Genomic DNA, 22,886 nt, shown 5'->3' on the forward strand with positions numbered 1-22,886 from the left:
GCGGGTATTGCGATAGATACCTTGCCTGGGACTCTCCAAGAGAGCAGGTTCCTCACATGAACGCAAACGAAATCAAAACTTCATTTTAAAAGTGAAAAAGCAAGAAAATTGCTTTCAGTTAGCACCGAAGGGAAAGAAGTATTCAGAGGACAGCGGTAGGAAAAGGAGAAGTTGGGTAATTTTTGAAACTCTCAGAATCTGTTCTCACCAAATGAAGTATGGTAATAGGCGTTACAACATATCAGATGTCCTCAAGATTAGGCAAGAGATTTAATAAAAAGAAATTGGATTATATGTAGGGTAGATTTTCACCAGCAAAAAACAGTAATTAAACTCTCAGAAATACCTGAAATAAGCCTACCTTCAGCATCACATTAAGGAGTAGTCACATGATTATTTGCCTTTGCTACGGCCTGTACTGTCGGGACAATCCATTAATGTCTGTCTCCTTTCATCATTGTCCGTCTGTCATTTTGTCACATTTCGCAAACTCCAATAGCATCACTAAATGCATTAGTAGATAAAGTGTAACTTCTGGTATTTCAACATTTTATTTAGAAAACAGAAATACCATTGTGTGGCACATACAAAATATGCCCTAGCATCAGGCTCATTACCATGTGGAGGTGTAATTTTTCATCCTTTTTAAAAAAATATTTTATTTATTGTAAGTTTTCATCCTTATGACAATATAAGAGATGGCATGGTGACTGAAGCAAATAATTAGTCTCTAGGAGATCTTCCCTGTTCCCTTCCTAGTGTACCATCCAACTGGACCATGACTCAGTAGCTAAAGGGCTTAGTTTCCTCTTGCTTTAGTTGTTCAACTGGAAAAGTGAAGAAAACAGCAAGCTACAAGGAACTCCCTTGGTGGTGGTGGTGAGGGGGGTACAGTAGAATTGAGGTTCTTAAAGTACATTTTCGAATGTTTGTAAGGGAGCATGTAAAATATTGCTTCATTTATACTTCTGTAGATTTCACATCATTAGTATCTCTGGTCTTACCAAAATTATTTGGTACAATGAAAAAGGATGAAAACAAACAAAAATAAATGATACGTATATCCTAGAAAACATATCCCCGCACACCTGCTTCTTTCAGTGCCTGTCATGGAAATTTCTTTCCTTTGAAATGTTGAAACTGTTATTTTTTTTATCAGATAATGTATTTACGTACCCTAAGCCTACATACATAGTAATGGAAAATTACACCTGAGATATGCACTTACCCCAAATCAGCACCAAAGAAGAACTTCTTATCAAGAAACCAAAAATGAACAAAAAATTGGGACAACACAACCCTTTGGTCTAAGAAGTAAGCTTTTGAGATAAATCATTTGTTGATAATATTGTCACCAAGGCTTGTTTTCTTCTTTTCTTTGCAAGTCCTGCAACTGAAATTTAAAAATTTTATGCACTCCCTTGCATTGATGGTAACTACAGATATAAAAATACTTGAGGGAGAAGTGAATGAATTCATTGACTATGAAATATAACCTAAAGAGTTGTTTCATTTAGTTTTTCCGTAGGATGTGTTTGGTTTCCTTAGGTTTCCTTAGGTTTGGTTTCCTTTGGTTTCCTTAGGATGGTATGTGTTTGTTTATTTTAAGGGCACACAGACTCCAGATTACAAAATAGAATATTTTTGAAAACTTGGTTTGTAGACTAGTTATTTAGAATTTAGAGTGAATTTTTCCACAGAAACAATGATATAAAATAAATGGAACTAAAACTAATTAGCTGGAAATGAGGCAGAGGCCATATTCCTGGTGTCCTTTCTGCCTGGCACACTCACTTGGTGTTCCACAGTCTCAGCCTTATGGATGTTGAAAGAGAACTGGTGGCATCAGTGGTAGCGGTGGCGATGGTAGCCGCCTCCACAGAAGCTCCCTTACGTCTGGATCCAGGCTGTGGTGGTGTGCTCTTGAACGCAATAGTTCCAGAAGACATCTGACTTTTGCTCCTCCAGCTGTCAGTGATTTTTTTTTCAGCCCCTAATTTTTTGTATTAAATTCCTTCCTATTTCTGTTTGCTTCATTACCTGATAATTTGATGAAGCATGTTTCTTCCATTAGCTATTCTCCAGGCTAAAGGCTCCTCCACAGGCATCCTTTCCTTCACTGATTTTTCTTTCCATTCCTGTCAGAAAGGTTTATGCCCTTCCCTCATCTTGGGAAGTCTCTTGTATCAGCTTTGACTGTACAAAACCTACCTTTGGCTCATTGATATGATACCAGCTCAGAATGGTCTATATCTTGGTATTTATTTCAAGTAACACAGAAATAGTAATATAGGTATTTTCTTAATAACTAAGATTGTCAGCATCATTTTTTTTTCCCTTACTACTTGTTCTTTTTTTTAATTTATTTATCATGAGAGACACCCACAGAGAGAGAAGTAGAGACACAGGCAGAGGGAGAAGCAGGCTCTGTGCAGGGAGCCGGATGTGAGACTCGATCCCAGGACTCCAGGATCATGCCCTGAGCTGAAGGCAGACGCTCAACTGCTGAGCCACCCAGGCGTTCCCCCTTACTACTTGTTCTTAAATGCCACGCCATTTGAGAAAACTAAGGTTCTTTTGTCTCTCTAGGTAGGATGATTGACAAAGGAGGCCTAGTTAAAATCAAATATCTTAAGAAAGGAGGACTTAAAAGAATCGAACAAGTCCTTTAGATGAAGGAACTGTGTCAAGTTTGAAGTACATGTCAGGCATCTAAAAGAGATAAGCAAGGGAGAATGGCAAAATGCCCAAGGGAACAAAGGGAGAGGGCATAACTATCCCACATATGTGTTGTTCATTGTGTACATGAGACATGGTTCAAGTATGTTCATGACTGTGAACATTAGGTGGCTTTATATAAAAGAGTCTGAACTACTGCGTAACTGAAAGGCCAAACATCTCTAGTCCTTTTATAATATGCCTACAATGTGAATAGCATCTGCTTAGATGTGGCAGTTCACAACCTGAATAACCTAAGATGGCCCTTCTTACCTCCTAGAGCATAGAGGTCCCATTATCCTCAGATTGACATTAGAATCATTATCTTTAGCTCTAAGGCCTTTCTTTATGATTATTGAAGTAATGTACTTTGGAAAATGTAGAAATAAAGAAAAATCTAAGGAAGAAAACAAAAGCATTTGAAATTCCAATCCAAGCAATATTTTGTTTAAAAATATCAAATATTTAAAAAATATATCTCATACATTTGGTATTATTAATCTCTCCCTCTCTCTTATATTACTATACTTATATGTATATACACATATATTTTTAACATGTTTTAGTATAATATGAAATTTACTTTCTTGTTTTGACTACTTAGCATGTTGTGTCATTTTCCTGTGTTATGAAAAATTATTTGTAAAAATTATTTTTAAGGCTGCCTAACAGTCCGTTTTCCTACTAATATACATTTAAGGTGCTTCAAAATTTCTTTTTAAATAATGCTGTAATGAAAACCTTTGCATGTAAATCTTCAGAGTTCTACCTTGCAATAGATTCCTAGAAATGAAAGAACTAGGTCAATGAGTCAAATTCGTTGAAGCCTCTTGGAACATTCTATAGGATTGCATTCAAGAAAGGTCACACCAATGTACACTTTCAGCATGGGTGTATGAGTGCCATCCATGCCTGTAAGGAATGGTGTTATTTATAGATTATTAATCTTTGCCAATTTAGTAGGTCAAAATTATCTTATGTTGTAAAATATTGCTGGAGAGGTTTACTAAACCTTGCATGTGCATGTATTTATTGAGCATTTGCATTTTTTAAAATCATGTTCTTTGACCTTTTTTGACACTATTATAAGATATTAATCTCTTATTTCACATTGATTATAAATATTTTCCCTGATTGCTCTTGACTATCATTTTGTTTATGATGTTTTTGATTTAGAAATGCTTTAAGTTTTTATCAGCTAAAGGAATTTATTTTGATAACTTCGTCCATGTCTATCAAACATACACACACACAATATATATATACACATATCTATCTATATCTTTAGAACGTTCTTTTTAATCCTACCAATATTAAATATAATACCCACCAATATTTTAAATATTAAATATTTAAATATCACTTGGGTGCTTATCCCAAGTTAAATATCCACCAATATTTTCTTGTGTGTGTGTATTCTATGTTGTATTATTTTTTAAAAAACTCTGTATATTTAGTCTCTTTAGAATAACTTTAAGTATTGTGTGAGGTATGGAGCTAATCTGTTTTTTTTCCCCAATCATTGAATAATCCATTTTCTCCCTAGTTTTACAATCCTTTATAGTAATTACAAATACTAAAATCTATATTAAGCTTTTATGTTTTTGTTGGTTTTGTGAAAGGGATGTTTTTCCCACAAATCATCCTTTTGCTGCTGGTTTCTAGCTACTGGTTTTTATATATTTAGTTTTTAACTAGTTACCTTTCTGAATTCTTTTGTTAATTCTTATGTTAATAAATACCAGTATCTTTTGCATCTTCTTTTGATTCTTTTGCATCTTCTAGATATATAATCATCCAGTCTATAGATAAGGTTGATTTTGCTTCCTTTCGAGTGGTAATGCTTCATTTTTATTTCTGGCCTTTGTGAAACCTAGAACTTTCAGATCAATGCTAATTCATAGATATGTAGGTGAATAAATGAAGAAACCTGTATAAAGGTACTTGCCAGTGGCACTTGGGTGGCTCAGCCAGTCGAGTGTCTGACTCTTGGTTTCAGCTCAGGCCTTGATCTTAGAGTCCTCCCTGGCTCCACGCTCAGCCAGGAATCTACTGGAGAAATTCTTTCTCTTTCCCTCTCCCTCTGCTCCTCCCTGTCACGCATATGCTTGTATGCTCTCTCTTTAAATAAATTAATTAAAAATAAATAAAATAAAAGCACTTTCCAGAGTATGTTCCATAGAAATCTCACTTACTAACTATAACTTTGGGCAAGTAAATTAACCTCTCCAGACTTTAGTTTCTTCTCTGTATAAAGGGAATAATAATTGTATCAACCTTATACGATTGTTGGGAGGATTATAAAAGTTAATAAGTGCTTACAGCAATCCCTAGCACTTAATAATCATATATATGATTGCTTTGGGGCATAATTTTCAAACAGAATCCACACTAAAAAGAAATCTAAGAAATGAGGTTTTCAAGTTTTCTAGCCTCTACATTTAGGTCACTGTAAAGGGAAGGGGTTCTGTAGTTCTAATGTGCATTAAAATCATCTCTTGTTAAATGCAAATTGTGATTTCCTTGGTTGGGATGAGGCCTAAGATTTTGCATCTCTGTTAAGCACCCAAGTGATACTGATGCTATGTCCACATTCTGCACTTTTGAGTAGCAAGAGAATACAGGATAGCAAGTCAGTCCATAGTATTCACCATATTTGCCCTTCGACATAGTAGATATAGATATAAGGAAGTCATTTATTCCCTAGAAGGGTACATTTGAGCTCTTGGTGAGGTATAAGAAATCAACAGTTGTTCCTCAAGCCAGTGATTTGTTCTAGATCCTACAACTAACTAGTTCTGGAGAAGACCAGAACCCAGGTCTCCAAATCCTAAAGCTAGTGTGTTTTCATATATGCAGAGAGGACTCCAGCATAATGGGAGAACAATCTCTACAAAGCTCCTGCTCTCCCTTAGACTGCGTAGTTCAAAACTAGATTATCTGGTTATATCTACTACTTTTCACACTTTTATTTTTTTACATGTGTATTATTTCTCTCATAGAGGAATTTGGTCTTAAGCAATTGTGGGAACTGTTTAAGCAGTCTGTAAGTCTGATGTTGGAGCTTGAGGTCCACTGGGCAGGCAGTTAGGAAGGAAATGTATGTAGATAATGGAGAGAATCAGGAGCAGCCTAGAACCCATAAGCATGTGCTGAAACTCCATGAGAACTAACTGGAACTTTGATTTTCACTGCTTCCCCTCTTGCCAGTGTGGATGACCTGCAGCAGCCAGGGCCTTTTCTCAAATAGCTAAACACACACATCTGGATGAGGAGTTGGAGAAGCTTGAGGAGAACCCTGGGAAAGGGAAAGCAACTGCGGGCCCAGATGCTGCTGCTTTGTGCTGACCAGGTGAGGCAGCTGATCAGCAACAACACATGAGCTGCAGACTGGTGGCTGCCTCCGTTCTACCCTCCAATCTTCCAAGAACCCCATAGCCCACCCTAACTTTGTGTTGTGCAAGAGTCCCTCAGTCAAAAGATTTAAAGACAGGCTCCACTACCATATCTTGCCGAATGGTATGTCCTAGATAGTGTTTCAGTCAATCAGGTGGGTGTGATGCTGGGGAAAAGGGGGTCCCAAGGTCTGGATTGAGGAAACTGGATGATGTTTTCCTAAGATTGCTAGGGACATAAGTCCAAAATCGTCATCGAAAAAAGCCAAGAGCATAACCGTGCCTCTTGTTAAAATGCAGTTTCTGATTCAGTAGATCTGGGGTGAGGCTAAGGTGCTTCATTCCTAACAAGCCCCTATATGATGCTGATGCCACTGGTGAAGGCACTGCACTTTGAGTAGCAAGATCTGCTCTCTTTCATACTTCTCAAGTTTTCAAGCAATAACTGTAACAAGTATTATGAGCTTAGTGAATTCAGCTTTAAACTTAACCTCATCCTGTTCCCAAGGGCGTCCAGTCTTTAGAGTAACTCAGGGAATAATTTCACATATGGTAGGCATCTTTTATTTGTTTTTATCATTATACAGAGTGGAACCTCTAAATCAGTGGTTCTTAACTGGGGCAATTTTGCTCACAGGAGACACTAGCAATGTCTAGACATATTTTTCATTGTTAAGACTAGGGGGATACCACTGGCATCTAATAGAAAGAGTCCAGGGGTATGGCCAAACATCCTCTACTACACAGAACAGTCCCTTACAACAAAACATTATCTGGCCCAGATGTCAATAGTGCCAAATTTGAGAAACCCATCTCAAGATGTATTAGGTTACAGTGGTTTGAGTTGTTGAAAATAATTACTCTGCTAATAGATATTTCAATGGATAATAAAAATTATTTATTTATTTTCTGAAATCTACATGCCAAACATGTAGTCCCTCAACTGATCATTTCTCCTCTCTCTTCTTTCAACAACTTCTTTTAAACAACTTTCTATATTTTGCTTTCTCTCTCACATCCTTTTCCACCCCTCCTTCCTACTATTCATCTCCTTTCTCTCTCTTCCCATTGAATGTCTCATTCTCCCACAGTCTTTTATTCTCCCTAACCATCTCAGCTACTTTCTCTTTTTCTCCATACATCTCCTGTCTCCTACCTTCTCTCCTCTGCAGAAGCTAATCATTATGGAACAATGAAAAGGGTTTTGGAGTATAACAGTTCTAAGTTTGAATTCTGGCTTTACTATTTCACCAGCCTTGTCATTCTAATCACTTAATCCTTCAGAGATCCTATTTCCTCATTGTAATGAGTATATTGCGACCTACTTCTTAAAGTTCATATAAAAATTCAGTGACATTTTGTGTACAAAATACCTAGCATATAGTAGACCTTCAATGAATATTAGCTCCTTATTATATCCTCACTTTTCCTCTCCTTTTTTCCTCTGGTTCCCTTCTTATCCCTCTCAACTAACCACATCATAAAACTTAGTATATATAATGTTCAGATTTATAGAATAAGTATTACTTATGTATTGAATAAACTATTAAGATTTGCTAATCTAAAAATGAAATAAATTAGCTATTTAATATTTATCTTAAAAAAATTAACTTGCCAACCTAAATTATGATAGTGGGTATCTTCAGTTGATTACTTTTTCTATTGTGAGTCACTGATTCTTCCTAGGAAAAAGAATATCCACCTTCCTCTGTACAAGTTATTCTCAATTTCCTATTCAACAGAAGTGATAAAGCAAAGTTAAAGGAAAAAAATGAAAGTACCATGACATTAGCTTGTCCAAAGAGGCCTAAGTATATGTAAAGAAACTCTTTATCTTTATTCCCACCTTCTTCAAGCCTTAGGACACTATTTTCATTTTTTGCCTTCTTCTCTAGAGTTGCAATCTTATCTTGCTGTAGCAGCCTTCAAAAAACTTTGGAGTCCCTACTAGTCATGTTTTGGTTCGTTAAGTATGTTGTGTGTTTGTGTGAGATGTGTGTGTATATGTGTGTGTGTTTAAGGGAAATGATAAGACAAGCAAAGAGTGCTTTCCTTTCAGCAGAGAAACTGAATTTCTAGTTAACTTGATGCAAAAGATGTATTCTGTCTTCTGTTTCCCCATACACAGTGTTTTGTTTTTGTTTTGTTTTTGTTTTTGTTTTTCCCATTTAACCTCATTGGCAGCTATCTTGGCAAAGGAGGAGGAGATGATTGGCTTTATTTGTTGTTGCTGTTTTCTTACAGCATCAACTATAGCTTATCAGTGTTCTGATCAAAGGGAAAGCAGACTGCAAATGTTTTGAACTTTATGGAAAATGTAGGATAAATCATTAATACTTAATATCTAAACACAGTGTTAAGAAAATTAAATTTTGGGAGACCTGGGTGGCTCAGGGAATGAGCGTCTGTCTTTGGCTCAGGGTGTGATCCAGGGATCAGGGATCAAGTCCCGCATCAGGCTCCTTGCGAGGAGCCTGCTTCTCCCTCTGCCTGTGTCTCTGCCTCTCTCTGTGTGTCTCTCATGAATGAATAAATAAAAAAATTTTTTAAATTAAATTTCTATTTGTGGTTTTTACTATTCTCTTTGATATTATGTTTTTAACATCTCTGAGATTTTTAAATTCTTTTTTCAGTTCATCTGAAAAAATTGATTTTTTTTAATCTTCTGGATCAAAATTTCACTTGAACTTACACAGACCATCTACAGAGGCAGGGAACTTATATTTGATTTCCCATGACCAGCAAATTTCGTCAATCTGATTGAATTCAGAATTCCTTATTCATGGTGCTCAGAAGTAATAACATATAATAGAAATATTATTATTTCTCCCCAAGTTGAGAGTTAAAAAGGAAAGTCAGGGTGCCTGGGTGGCTCAGTCATTTAAGCATCGGACTCTTGGTCATGATCTCATGGGTTGTGGCATCAGGCCCCTTGTCAGCCTACGTGCTCAGTGAGGAGTCTGCTTGAGGATTCTCTCCCTCTGCCCCTCGCCATTGCTCATGCATGTGCATGTGCACTCCCTCTCAAATAAATAAATCTTAAAAAGGGGGGGGAATCATTTTTAAGGAAACATATTTGACTTTGACTATTTTCAGTAGACAAGCTGTTCCCTCTTGTGGTAACATGTAGTGTACCGCCCTGCACATACGAGGTATTTAATGTCACCAGATACTTCATATCTTAAAAAATATGTAGATTTTAGGAAAAGTACAAAATGTAGAAATTTTTAACCTGTAGTTTGAATTAATCATATTCTTCACTTTATGGCCTAATTAGTTCATGCATAGCCCTTTTCTTCTTATTTAATTATATTTTTTATTTTATTTTTTTTTATTTTTTTTTTTATTTTTATTTATTTATGATAGTCACAGAGAGAGAGAGAGAGGGGCAGAGACACAGGCAGAGGGAGAAGCAGGCTCCATGCACCGGGAGCCTGATGTGGGATTCGATCCCAGGTCTCCAGGATCGCGCCCTGGGCCAAAGGCAGGCGCCAAACCGCTGCACCACCCAGGGATCCCTTATTTAATTATATTTTTTATTATGTAACAATTCTCCTCCTCTATAATAGGTAGCTTTTTTTTAAGTAATCTCTACCCCCAATGAGGGGCTCAAACTCACAATCCTGAGATGAAGAGTAACATGCGCTACTGACTGAGCCAGCCAGGCACCCCATAGACAACTTTTTAAATATGTTTAATAGCTTTGGCTGAAATTGTGTGTTATCTTTTTGAATACTTGATGGTTTCATTTGGGTATATTTGCAATTGTGATTTAACAGCTTGGATCCTAACTCTTAACTATAGAGAACAAACTGCTGGCCACCAGAGGGGTGGTGGGTAGGAGATGGGTAAAATAGGTGATGGGGATTAAAGAGTACATTTATCATGATGAGCAGTGAGTAATGTATAGAACTGTCATATCACTATATTGTACACCTGAAACTAATATAATACTGTATGTTGACTACACTGGAATTAAAAATTTAAAACTTAGTAAAATAAAATAAAATATTGGATCCTATTGGTTGAAATGGAAATGAATACAAATTTTAGTATTTTTTGGTTTATAGTAATTTAACAGACTAATTCAAGAACTAGTCAATAGTACACTTGAAACTAATGTGTGTGTCAATTATGCTTCAATAATTTTTTAAAAAACAACCTACAGTACTGTATATTAAAAAGGGTGACTCAAACTATATTTAAATTATACCTTAATAAACCAAACTAACTTAAAACAAACAAAAAAGAACTAGCTGATATTCTCATTGATTTTTCTCCTCAAAAAGTTTTTTTTTTCCTTTACTGGTTCCATGTAATTTAGTGGGAGTTAAGTGGAAATTAATAATAAGTGCTATAACTTTAGCATTTAGTTAGAAATGGCAAACAAGGAGCACTTGGGTGGCTCAGTCAGTAGAGCATCTGACTCTTGATTTAAGTTCAGGTCATGATACCAGAGTCGTGAGACTGAGCCCCCCACATTGTGCTCTGCATTCAGTGGGGAGTCTGCTTCTCTTCTCTCTCTTCCTCTCCCTCTGCCACTTCCCCCCACCTGTAAAATAAATAAATAAACCTTTAAAAAGAAAGAGAAATGGCAAACAAGTATAAACCTAATAATAAACATGTTATAAAGTATAATATATAATGCTGCAGTTAGGTGAAGCTTTAGATAGTAAATATGCTTAACATTGTATTTTTGTACATTTTGTATGAAATGAAAATGCAACTATATTTAATATCCAATGAGCAGGAAAACATGCCCAGCCTCACTAGAAATAAGAGAAATGCGAACTTAAACTATTAGGAATTATTTTTCATCTAATAAATTGTTAAAGATTAAAAAGATAAGTGGTGTGGGTTTAGAGAAATTATATGACCTAAAGAATACACTACAATTAAATATATAAACTGGTTCAGTGTTTCTGGAGGGAAATCTGGTGTCGGATCTCATGATATATACTATTATTGCCCCCACTTTAAAGATGTAAAAACTGTAGCACAGGGGGGTTAAGTAATTAATTGAAAGTGTCACAGCTAGTAAATTGTGCAGTTGAGATTCAAACCCATGCTTAAAGCCTAAGTTCTTAACTATCAAGCCAGTGTTGGGCCATGAAATTTAATGGATTGTGAACAGGATAGTATAGTCAAAAAGTCTGTCATACATGGTATGAGTATCATTTTGTAGAATTTTAGTTTATATGTACTGGTATGTGCTGGGTCAAGGTATAAAACATATTTCTGATATGGATCATAGTCAAGATCAAGATCATAGCCAGCTCCATTCTGTCTCAGGGCTTTTGGCTGGCCTCTTTTCCCTAGAACTTCCCTGACAGATCCATCATCAACCTGTTACTTCTCTGAGATCCCAGCTTGGTTTACAGTGCAGAAAGAACCTCCAACCCACCTCACCTTTGTCTATTCCACTACTATATTTTCCTCATAGCTCTTGTAACTATTTGAAATTATCTTAAAATTTGTTTGTTAAATTGTTTATTCTCTGCCACCCTCCACTCTCCACTCACAGGCTCACAGAAGAACATGAGAGCAGAGATCATATCATGTGGCAAATGCTTCAATTATTGTGGCATCTCTGAGGTGTAGTGTACAGAGTATGTAAAAACTTCTATCCAAAACAACACTACTGGTAAAACCTCAATTGATGTTTTGGCTGAAGTAATGTGGCTCCCAGGGGCAATTATGACGAAAATTAGTTTTGAAAGAGAAAGGACTTTGTGTATAACAGGAACATACTCCGTTGTCAGAATCAACAGGAAAGAAGCCAGTAGTGTTGTGCATTGAGCTAAGGATCCTGGTAAGATACTTGTAAGAATTTAGGCAAGGATTATGTTCCTTGATATGCCATATTTTATAATTTTTAATGGTGGGGTTTTTTAAATTTATTCATGAGAGACACAGAGAGAGGCAGAGACATAGGCAGAGAGAGAAGCAGGCTCCCTGTGGGGAGCCCAATGCAGGACTTGATCCCAAGACCCAGGGATCATGCCCTGAGCCAAAGGCAGACACTCAACCACTGAGCCACCCAGGGGTCCCGATATGCTATATTTTAAAACTACCACATTATTGAGGAGGTGAAAGGCTAATGAACGTAGGATCTTGGAATATTAACTGGTATTAAGTTATGTAAATGGTCTAAATTTGCAGTTTTATTTTTAATTTTTCTTGAGTTCAACATAGAAGATAGTAGAAAAAACCCAGAGACAACATAAAATTTTAAATTCAGATCATTTTAATAAATGTATTGTTAAAGGATGATTTTCTTTTTTTTTTTAAGATTTATTTATTTATGATAGACATAGAGAGAGAGAGGCAGAGACACAGGAGGATGGAGAAGCAGGCTCCATGCCAGGAGCCCAACGTGGGACTGGATCCCAGGACTCCAGGATCGTGCCCTGGGCCAAAGGCGGCGCTAAACCGCTGAGCCACCCAGGGATCCCCTAAAGGATGATTTTCAAAAAAGCTTAGTGGTCATTAAATAGAAAATGATCACATGTTAAGGATTTTACTTAACTCATCATTAATGAGGGAACCAAGCAAATGTTACAACTGATTCACAGGTAAAATAAAAAAAAAATGTATATGGGAAAAGATATGTTGAAATAAACTTACAAATGGATTAGAAGCTGGCTTTTTCCCATAGGCAGGAGAGGGAAAACAATTGAACTCCACTGGAACAAAATTTATTTGTGTGTCTATGGATAAAGATTATTTTTCATTGCTATTGGTTATCTGTAATTATAGATATAAAATACCTCAAAAGCTATGAAGGCTAAACAATATTCTAAACAATGCAGAGTTTTCATATTTTTTTTACTTATTCTTAGTTGTACTAATAAAGAAACAAATCTCTAAAATTTGCTACATGGATAGATTAATTTTTGGATAGTAAGAATACTTGATCTCTCCTCTTACACTGTCTCATGCTGCTAGAAAATATTAATTCTATTCTAATCTTTTCCCATGGTAATACTGTTTATAAACATCCAGTGTGCATATGAAAAAACATGTTTTATATATATATATGTGAAAAGAAAAAATTGATTTAAACTTGAAGTTCTTTCTGTTGCGTTATATAGCTAAACTTCACCTGATGCTGACATAACTACTGAAAAATTTTGATGAGAACAAGACTGCTGCTTCATATCTATGTCGAGTTTTATTTAGCACATAAATCCCAACTGCTTGTTCGTTTCATCATAACATGTTTTGAATGGTTATTGACTTCAAAGCCAACTTTGTCAACTCAAGAGTTTCACAGGAGTATAAAAGTACGTTAGTTTAAGCTTTTAAATTTACAAAAGGGTAAGAACAAAGTGATTTCTTCATAGAGAGTTAACCACTTAATATGACCATCTTTGGTATCAATAAAGTTATGCAGTATAAAACACTGGAGAATAAATATATGAAGAGGAAATTAGATCCCAAACTTCTTCATTATTCAATATGTATGCATATTTAACAGTAATATAATTAAAAGGATATAACAATTCTGCCATTTCTGAATAATAATATTTTACCTTTGGAGTTTTAAATGATTAACTATTTAGAAATCTGTCTTTCACACTTTATACTTAGCTACTGTTTTAAGACTTCAGTTGCTTTAACAATCTGTCCATATACTGAAGATATTGTCTTTCTCCATTTGTATCATAGTAAACATCAGATGCTTTAATAACTGATTATAGTTATTGTATTATAGGTAGTTTTCTATATTGTTTGTTCCTTATTTTTCTGTTTAGCATATATTTTCTCCATAGCTTTTTTTTCATTTATTCAAAAAATTTACTGAGCATCTACTATTTTCCAGGCACTGTTCTAGGTACCCAGGATACAAAGAAACAAACAGAAACAAGCCCAAATTGCTCTCCTCATTAAACTTGCATTGTAGTAGGGGGAAAGACAATGAATAAATGAGCAAGTAACAGGGTTATAAGTGCTATGGAAAAAAATGAAAGGAGGGAAGGTGGTAGGGAGTGTGGTTATGGGGTAGGGTTGCTGTTTTAAATAAGGTGATCATGGAAGGCCTCACTGAGGTGATATTTGAGCAGAGAACTAAAGGAAGTGAGAATTACTTGGCTGTGCCCCTTCTTTTGCTTTGACTTCCTAGGAGGGTAGAACCAAATTTGAAGTTTGGTTTTAGTAATTGTGGTAAGTTATCTTTCCCCAATCTAGATTCTCAATTCTTTCCCACCCATCCTACCTTCCAGTTCTCTGTTTTTTATTATTTCATTTGTTCCTACTGTAAGTAAATTCAAATCCTTTGTGGAAAGAAGAGAGGAAAAAGTAAATTAATTATGGACTTATAAACTTCGTCTCTTAAAAAATATATTTCTTAAGGAGTATCATATATATAATCACACCTTATAATGAATTTAAGTATTTCCTTTTTTTTTTTTTTTTAATGCCTGCTTCAATTCTTTTACATGAAGGTTTGCATCACAGTTTATTGGAAAGTTGGAAAGAGCTCAGCTTTATAGTCAGAAGCCTCCTGCCTCAAATCCTGACTGGTTGTCTGATTCTGGGGAAGTCACTTGGCTTCTGAAGTCTAACAACACTCACCTAATGGTGTATTGGGAGGACCAAACACTTGGAATGTGTGTGTTTAATAAGTTTATTAACTTGGAATGTGTGTGTTTAATAAGTTTATTGAACAAATGACTAATAAGCAAATAAAAATGGGGGAGGGATTCCATTTAAAAATGGAGGAAAGGGCAGCCCCGGTGGCTCATCAGTTTAGCGCTGCCTTCAGCCCAGGGCCTGATCCTGGAGTCCCGGGATCGAGACCCATGTCAGGCTCCCTGCATGGAGCCTCCTTCTCCCTCTGCCTGTATCTCTGCCTCTCTCTCTGCCTCTCTCTCTCTCTGTGTGTCTCTCATGAATAAATAGATAAACTCTTTTTAAAAAATGGAGGAAAAATAAAAATTAAACTACAGGGTTTTTTGTTTTATTTTATTTTTTTACTGAAGAGCTTAAAAATATTTTTCTAATACTTTTCTCTTGGCCAGGGTGTGATTTTAAAAGTGAGAGTCTTCAGCACATAAACCATATAACCAGGAATAAAATCATTAGAGTACATGGAATCTTCAACAGGAAAGACTATAGAGTAAGAAGAGAAGATGGCCTACAGATAAGTCTCTGAAGAGTTCTAACATAAACTCAAAGGAAAATGAGCCAACAAAAGTAGACCAAAAAGGACAAAGGAAGTAAAGACATCTAGAACGACTAACAGGCTTCTTGCTTGTACTTCTGGGTTGTTCCATTCTCTGAGATAGGAGACCCTGGAGGAAGACCAATTTTAGGGAAATTATTATGAATCTGGTACAGAGCATGTTGAGTTCGAGATTCCTATAAGAGACATCTACATGGAAATGTTGAATACAGAGTTGAGCATTAAGTCTAGAAATCTGAAGAGTTGCCTGAGCTGAAGAGTAATGCTCAGAAAAATAAAAGGAAACTATGAATCTTTTATAAAAGTGAAGGTCATTTTAATTAGTAAGGGAGAGTGCAGTGGTATTTTAATATGGTAAGTTGAGTACATATCCTTCCTTAAATATTAAACAGCTTAATGGGAGGGAATATGGATAATTTAATTTGTGTACTCCACAGCACTTACCTTGCTCATGGTAGGCATTCAATTATTATTTATTGGGATCCCTGGGTGGCGCAGCGGTTTGGCGCCTGCCTTTGGCCCAGGGCGTGATCCTGGAGACCCGGGATCGAATCCCACGTCGGGCTCCCAGTGCATGGAGCCTGCTTCTCCCTCTGCCTATGTCTCTGCCTCTCTTTCTCTCTCTGTGACTATCATAGATAAATAAAAAAAATTTAAAAAAAAATTATTATTTATTGAGTTAAACTAATTTGACTAAAGCCAGGCTGTTCTGTGAGTCAAGGATTGTGAATTATTGGAGTTGGAGTTAAGTAATCAAAGGTTAGAGGTACTCAGGGAGGACGTGACACACACCAAGAACCAGAGTGTGGTTTCCTGAAAGTAAGTAGCTGTCAGTCTGGTAAATCAGTCAGGTCTGTGCAGGTTTGCCACAAGTAGGGCATAACATATCTTGCATAAAATGCAGGTGCAAAACATGCTGAGAGGAGAGGATCATGACTTTAGAATGTAACTACAGACTTTATTATAGTGGTCAGAAAACTTGTAGTCATTTTCACTCTATCACCATTTACCTAAAATTAAAACAGCTATTATATATACTTCATTATAAAATAAGGTAGCTTTATGTAGATACACTGTTTTCAAACTATTTCTTCCAGGAGAAATGTAATAACCCAAATACTTTCCCTTATTTATAACACCAGATTCCTACAGATTCTTTAGTGCCATAAACAATGAAGAGCAAACTTTCCCTCCATCTAAATGGTTGATTAATAATTTAATAGGCATTTCCTTTTAAAAGAATTGCTCCACGATGGTTAAATCAGAACTGCAAAGAAAAATATCATCCAAATCATTGGATTTGACAAAAAGTGCAGTGTAAAAACAAGAAGCTATTATTGTACAACACAATAAACAAGTTCCAAGCATTGTTATATGAGTGGCATTTTCATAGCTTTTTGAAAAATTGTCATATTCATTTGTACTGTTAACTTTGCTATGAGACTGAGACAAAAATCTCATTATAGACCTTAGTAAGAAATTAATGATAAAGAGATAACTTTAAAGGCAACTTAATTCCAACAAGAATGGTTCATATATTTGCACAGTTCTGTTAGACATAACAATCATGTTTACCTTTAACTCTTCACATGTAACATGGAGAAGATTATTTATTTATTTATTTATTTTTGGAGAAGATATTAATAACATAAGTAGAATTTTCAAATTTTCATAAAGCTATACTTTTGTGGCCTAAGTACAAACTTAACAACTCCTGTCTTAAAATCTGATTTTTTTCCTAATGTTTAAGTTACTCAAATTCCAGTTACTTAACATATAGCGTAGTATTAGTTTTAAAAGTAGTGTTTAGTGATGCATCACTTCTATATAACACCCAGTGCTCATCACAACAATTGCCCTCCTTTATACACATCACTCACCTACTTCCCCTCCAGCAACCCTCAGTTTGTTCTCTGAGGCTAAGAGTGGAGCGCCTAGGTGGCTCAGTCAGTTAAGTTGTTTTTTTTTTTTTTTTTTTTCAGTTAAGCTTTTGACTCTTCATTTCAGCTCATGTCATGATCTGGGATTGTGGGATTGCTTCACATTGGCCTTTGTGCTCAGCACCAAGTTGGCTTGAGATTCTCCCTCTCCCTCTCCCCCCTCCCCACCCCCATGTGCAAGCACTCTGTCTCTCTCTCTCAAATAAGTAAACACAAATAATAAGAAAAAAAGTCTCTTATGGTTTGCCTCCCTCTTTTTTTCTTTCCCCCGTGTTCATGTTTTATTTTTTAAATTCCACATATGAATGAAATTATATGGTATTTGCCCTTCCCTGACTGACTTATTTCACTTAGCATAATACCCTCTAGCTCCATCCACATTGTAGCAATGGCAAAATCTCATTCTTTTAGAATCTGATTTAAAAGAGGTATTCATGAAGTCATAATGTTGATGATTCTTTTAGTGGATTCCAGCAACCAGAACAACAGCCTTCAGTAATAGATCTTTTAAGAACAGTACTTTTAAGAATCCATCTTCATCTAGATGGTGCTTTAGATTCTGACTAGTGCTTCTAATTTTGTAACATCCTTGCCTTTCTTGGTTTTGTTTTTTAAAGGAAGTATGACTTGCGTAATCCATAAGTGTTATAATTCCAATCAGGATCTCTATTTTGTTTCTTTTGTTTTAGGAATAAGAAGGTGTTCTGTTACAGTATAAAATCCATTTTTGTACTTAGATGTATGAGTGAGAGCATTTGGAATTATGAATATAGATTAACCTGAAAAAGAAATAATGATACCTCTTAGGAAGGAGAAGATAAAAGAGTAGGAAAGGTTTGGAACAATAAATAGGAAGAATTGGATTAACAGCAAGAAGCAGCTGAAAGGACTTGAGAGTATGGAAAGAGTAACAGGAACCCTGAACCAACAGTGTCTTATAACGAGGCATCTGAGCACAATTTTTACCTTAACAGACTAGAAAAAGGAGCAGTTGGAGGCTACTAAAAGGGAGTGGGAGAGAACATGGGACTATGAATTTATAGTTGAAATGGTAAGCAGTTCTAAATTGCAAGGAGAAAATAAAACCCAAAAAGGCTTAATCTGTAACTGACCCAGAAGGTTTTGCTTGTTTGTTTTTATAATTTATAATTACTAATTTCTTATTTGTTTTCATGTATTTGTTTATCTCTATATGATACTGTGTCTTGTTGGTGTTTTGGGAATGTGAGATTCCTGCCCTTTTGAAAGAAAGTAACAAGATCTTTTTCAAAAAAAATGTCTTTCTTTTGAGAGGCTGAGTGGGATAGTGGTGGAGTGGATTGAACGAAAAAGAATACCAGGGTTTGGAAGTGAGGGAAACTCCTCAGTCTAAAAATGCCTCTGAAACTGACTCCCAGCTTGGTCCTATCATTTTTCCTCCTTCATTTTTGTCTCTCCATAATTCATTTGAAATTATGTTATTTATAAAGGCAGTCTTCCTGTGATAATTGGAGCACATTCTACTATGTTAGTACTATTGTTCATACTACTAAGGCAAGACAATTGCAGGAGGGAATAAAAGGGGATTATTTTCTGTCCAAATAAGATACATTTTTCTTTTTTAACTGAATATAGTTAGAAAAATGAAACCCCAAAAATCTGTCCATTAAGTATTCTATGTGCTTAGTCTTTATGTTAGTTTATGTTGCTTTTCTTTTATTGGAGGTAGGGGGCAGTGGTGGGATTAAGAATTGGAGATTGGGGGGATCCCTGGGTGGCTCAGCGGTTTGGCGCCTGCCTTTGGTCCAGGGTGTGATCCTGGAGTCCCGTGATCGAGTCCCACGTCGGGCTCCCGGCATGGAGCCTGCTTCTCCCTCTGCCTGTGTCTCTGCCTCTCTCTCTCTCTCTCTCTATCATGAATGAATAAATAAAATCTTAAAAAAAAAAGAATTGGAGATTGGTTTGACATTTTTTTTTTTTTAAAGACAGGTTTTAAATCCTAGTCAAATAGTATTACACTTGAGACCAGGGGTTATACTTTAGAGTAAAGCAAAGGTAAACACCACAAAACCATTTTTAATAATTTAACGTTAATTTTTGCTGAACATGAGTGAATCCAGACAAGTTTAACTGTTTGAACTGCTGATAAAAATTGATATATTAAAACAAATAGAATGTGAATAAATTACAAGATTGATTTTATATTTATAAGAAAACATATAGTGTAGGCCTTTAGAATATGGACTTTAAAGCGGAATGCCTGAATGTATGTCTTCACTCCACCAGTTACCAGGTGATCTTGACAAAATTACATAATCCCTCTTCCTCAGTTTCCTTTATGTTTTGAAGATCGAAGTCATATTCAGTAAATGTTAAGATTTTTTAAATTAATAAATATGTTGTGAAATTCATTAAAAACTTCAGTTAAACATTATTTAGTTGTTTATAAGGGGATCTCTACATAGGGCCAGCCTTTAAGATGAAGAGAAATAAAAAGCAGAAATTAGTTTTTGCAGGTGATTAAATGCTGAAGTAAAGATATTTTTGATAACCACAGAATCAGTTTATAGTACATTAGTGCTATATACAACTGTTCTATTATATAACAAGGCAAAAGCAATTAAATGCACCATATAATTTTCTTTAACATCATTTAAATACTTGAAAGCATTTGTTAATGATTGTTTTTGTTGCTGCTGGTGGTGGTTTTTTGCCAACTCTCCTGATTTAATTTTTTTAACCAAATTGACCTTTTTTGAATTAAAGGTCAAAAGTACTTTGCAACTCTTAAACACATATTTTGCCTTAGAATATACTTATTTTTACATAAATGTTAATCTCCTTACTAAATTTTTAGCTTCTTAGAGTTTCATTTATCTAATACATTACAGGCACCAGAAAAATGTTTGGTTTGGGAATTTTTTTTAAAGATTTATTTATTTTTTAAAAAAAGATTTATTTATTTGAGAGAGAGTATGCATATACAAGGGGTGGGGAGGGGCAGAAGGAGAGGCAGAGAATCTCAGGCAGGCTACATGCTGAACGCAGAGTCCAATGTGGGACTCTATCCCACTACCCTGAGATCATGACCTGAGCTGAAACCAAAAGTCAGATGCTCAACTGGCTCAGCCACCCAGGTACACGCCAGAAAAATCTTTTTTTCATTGAATTGGTTCTATAAATAAAGGTGTTTTTACAGCAATATAATTATAAATGTTACATTGAATATGTATGATAACTTAAGGTAGTTTTATTCTTATATATATTTGGCATATTTTCTTCTTTGCTTATTATTTTCTTTGGGGGCTACCAGGGATTTAATGTGGGGAATAGGAAGAGGGCAATGATTTTAATGCTCAGAGCATTTTTTTTTCTTAGAGAGGGGGTGGGAGAGGTAGAAGGAGAGAGAATCTTAAGCAGGGTCCATGCTGGAGCCTGATGTGAGGCTCAGTCTCACAATCCTGAGATCATGACCCTAGCCAAAATCAAGAGTCAGATGCTTAACTGATTGAGTCACCCAGGAATCACAATGCTCAGAGCATTCTTGATTTACTTCTGACATTTCTGCATCTTTTAAAAACATTTCCAAGGGTTTATAAATACTAATTAAAAAGTATTATTTAAAAAGTATTTTAATTAAAAAAGTATTTTTAATTAAGGGTTTATAAATACTAATTAAAAAGTATTATTTAAAAAGTATTTTAATTATGCTAAACATTATTTCAAAAAACAGATTTAGGTGTGACATTTAATGTATTGATAGCAACTAGAGAAAAACAGGAGTATTCTGAGATTTTAATTTCTGGTTAATTTTCCTTTAAAAAATGAATTAAATCAGCTAAAATACTTGCTAGACTCTGCTAAACAAAGAAGGAACATTGCCTCTTTAATGTTGGGTGTGAGAGGAACTGAGAAAGGAAGAAACATATTGATTTTTATTTGTTAAACTTTAAATATAAGTAAATAAAGACTTTTTTTTAAGTTTTAGTAGAAGAACCATTTGATTCAATGGATCCTCAGAAGTTGAGCTTTTGTACTCAGAATTTGACCATTACAGGACATATGAAAAATAATAAACACTCTTCAAAGGCTTAAGATCCCAGGACTGAATCAAAAAAGACTAGTCGTCAGGTCATGATCTCAGGGATGTGAGAATCGAGCCCTGTGTCAGGCTTCACGCAGGGCATGAAGCCTGCTTAGGATTCTCTCTCTGCCCCCATCTCCTTCACCCACTCATCCTGCTCTCTTGCTCTCTTTCTTAAAAAAAGAGCAACAACAACAAAACCCTGCCATCCACCATCCAGGATCATCCAATTTACTCTTACAGGAATTGTACCTCACTTCATCATCAAAAACAATTAATGTCCAGAAACAACCAAAGCAGGATTTCCAAAACAATGAAGTAAGGAACTCAGTGGGCTTTTCCCCCAGCAAAACAACAATTTAACTGGTGAAAATTATTTAAAAACAGCAATTATTCAGTCCTTGGGAATTATCCTATGGGCATACAGCATATCAAGAAACATTCATTAGAGAAAATCTACTAAATATCAGAACAGTGAGTTTTTGTGGCATTTGAGCCACCACCCATTATCTCTCCCTCATTATGTCCCCCTCACAGTGCTGTGTTACAGAAGCTCTAACCCTAGCATGTTAGCCAAGAGGCCAAAAAGAAGATGAAGTTTCCTCACTCCCTACCCCCTAGCTGCTTAGAGCTGTAGTTTGACTATGGAGGAGAAACCATTGTTTCTCATCGCCCCCCTTACCCCCATCAGCACCACGTTATAGGAACTCTATTCCACATAGGCATGACTGAGAGGACCAACTTTCTCTTTCTTCAGCCAGTCCCTACTCTCAGCAGAGCAAGCTGAGAACACTGTGGCCTAATTATCCTGTCCTAACTCACCATAGGGTAGGGGTTCCACACCAAATGAGGCAACCCAAGACCAGAGCTGCTCCCCCATTTTCAGGGTATACTTGTAGAGCAGGGCTATCACTGGAAAAAGAGAGTCTCTATCCCCAACTCCAGTGCATTGATGGAGAGGTTCTGCCCAGGGGTAAAGACAGACCATATGAGTGAAGAATGACTTTATTTGTAAGGAGTGTAGAATTTCATGCCTAAGGGTGTATAAAACATTGAGAGGAGCAATGAAGAGCAATTGAGAGGAGACTGCATAGCTCCATAATGCATCAAACCAACAGAGCAGCCAAAAGTTTTAAAGAAAGAACCAGGGTAAGAGTCAGCCCAGAAGAACCCTCCTGGCATCAAAATCAACTGTGATGATCAGGAAGGTAATGTGCATGTGCAAAGCTGCGCCTACTGAGGAGCAATCAGAGCAGGATGTGGGGCAGACTTGAAAGCATTCTCCAAGCTGCACACAGACCCATCTACACAGGGCAGAAGCCTCACAGGAACAAGGGGCTTCAGCACAGCCTGTGATCAGACACTTCTCGAACAATAGTAAGTTACTCAGACCCAGAGTTAACTCCTAGGAAGTAAGGCCCCAAAATAATATTACAATCATCCCTGGCATTCTGGAAAACTGTGCACATGTCCAAGGCTGTGCCCTCTCGGAGCAACCAGAATGGGAACCTCCAAACCACTAGTCCTGTGCTGCATGCAGGGCAAACAACTAAAATCCCTGAACTAGGATAGCAACGTCTAAC

The 22,886-nt window shown here is 36.1% G+C and overlaps 1 protein-coding gene and 1 long non-coding RNA gene across 2 annotated transcripts in view; one reads left to right on the forward strand and one right to left on the reverse strand.

Annotated features, from left to right (window-relative positions):
• Positions 1-22,886, forward strand: part of FAM241A (family with sequence similarity 241 member A) — a 44,208-nt gene that overhangs the window by 873 nt on the left and 20,449 nt on the right. The window lies entirely within an intron of this gene.
• On the reverse strand, positions 12,381-17,800 carry LOC144303890 (uncharacterized). The gene is made up of 3 exons (XR_013370898.1): positions 17,177-17,800; positions 15,745-15,929; positions 12,381-15,409 (listed from the first exon to the last, which is right to left on the reverse strand). It is a non-coding gene; the product is annotated as an uncharacterized LOC144303890 (long non-coding RNA).

Source organism: Canis aureus, chromosome 33, assembly GCF_053574225.1.
Source record: "Canis aureus isolate CA01 chromosome 33, VMU_Caureus_v.1.0, whole genome shotgun sequence".
NCBI lineage: Eukaryota > Metazoa > Chordata > Mammalia > Carnivora > Canidae > Canis > Canis aureus.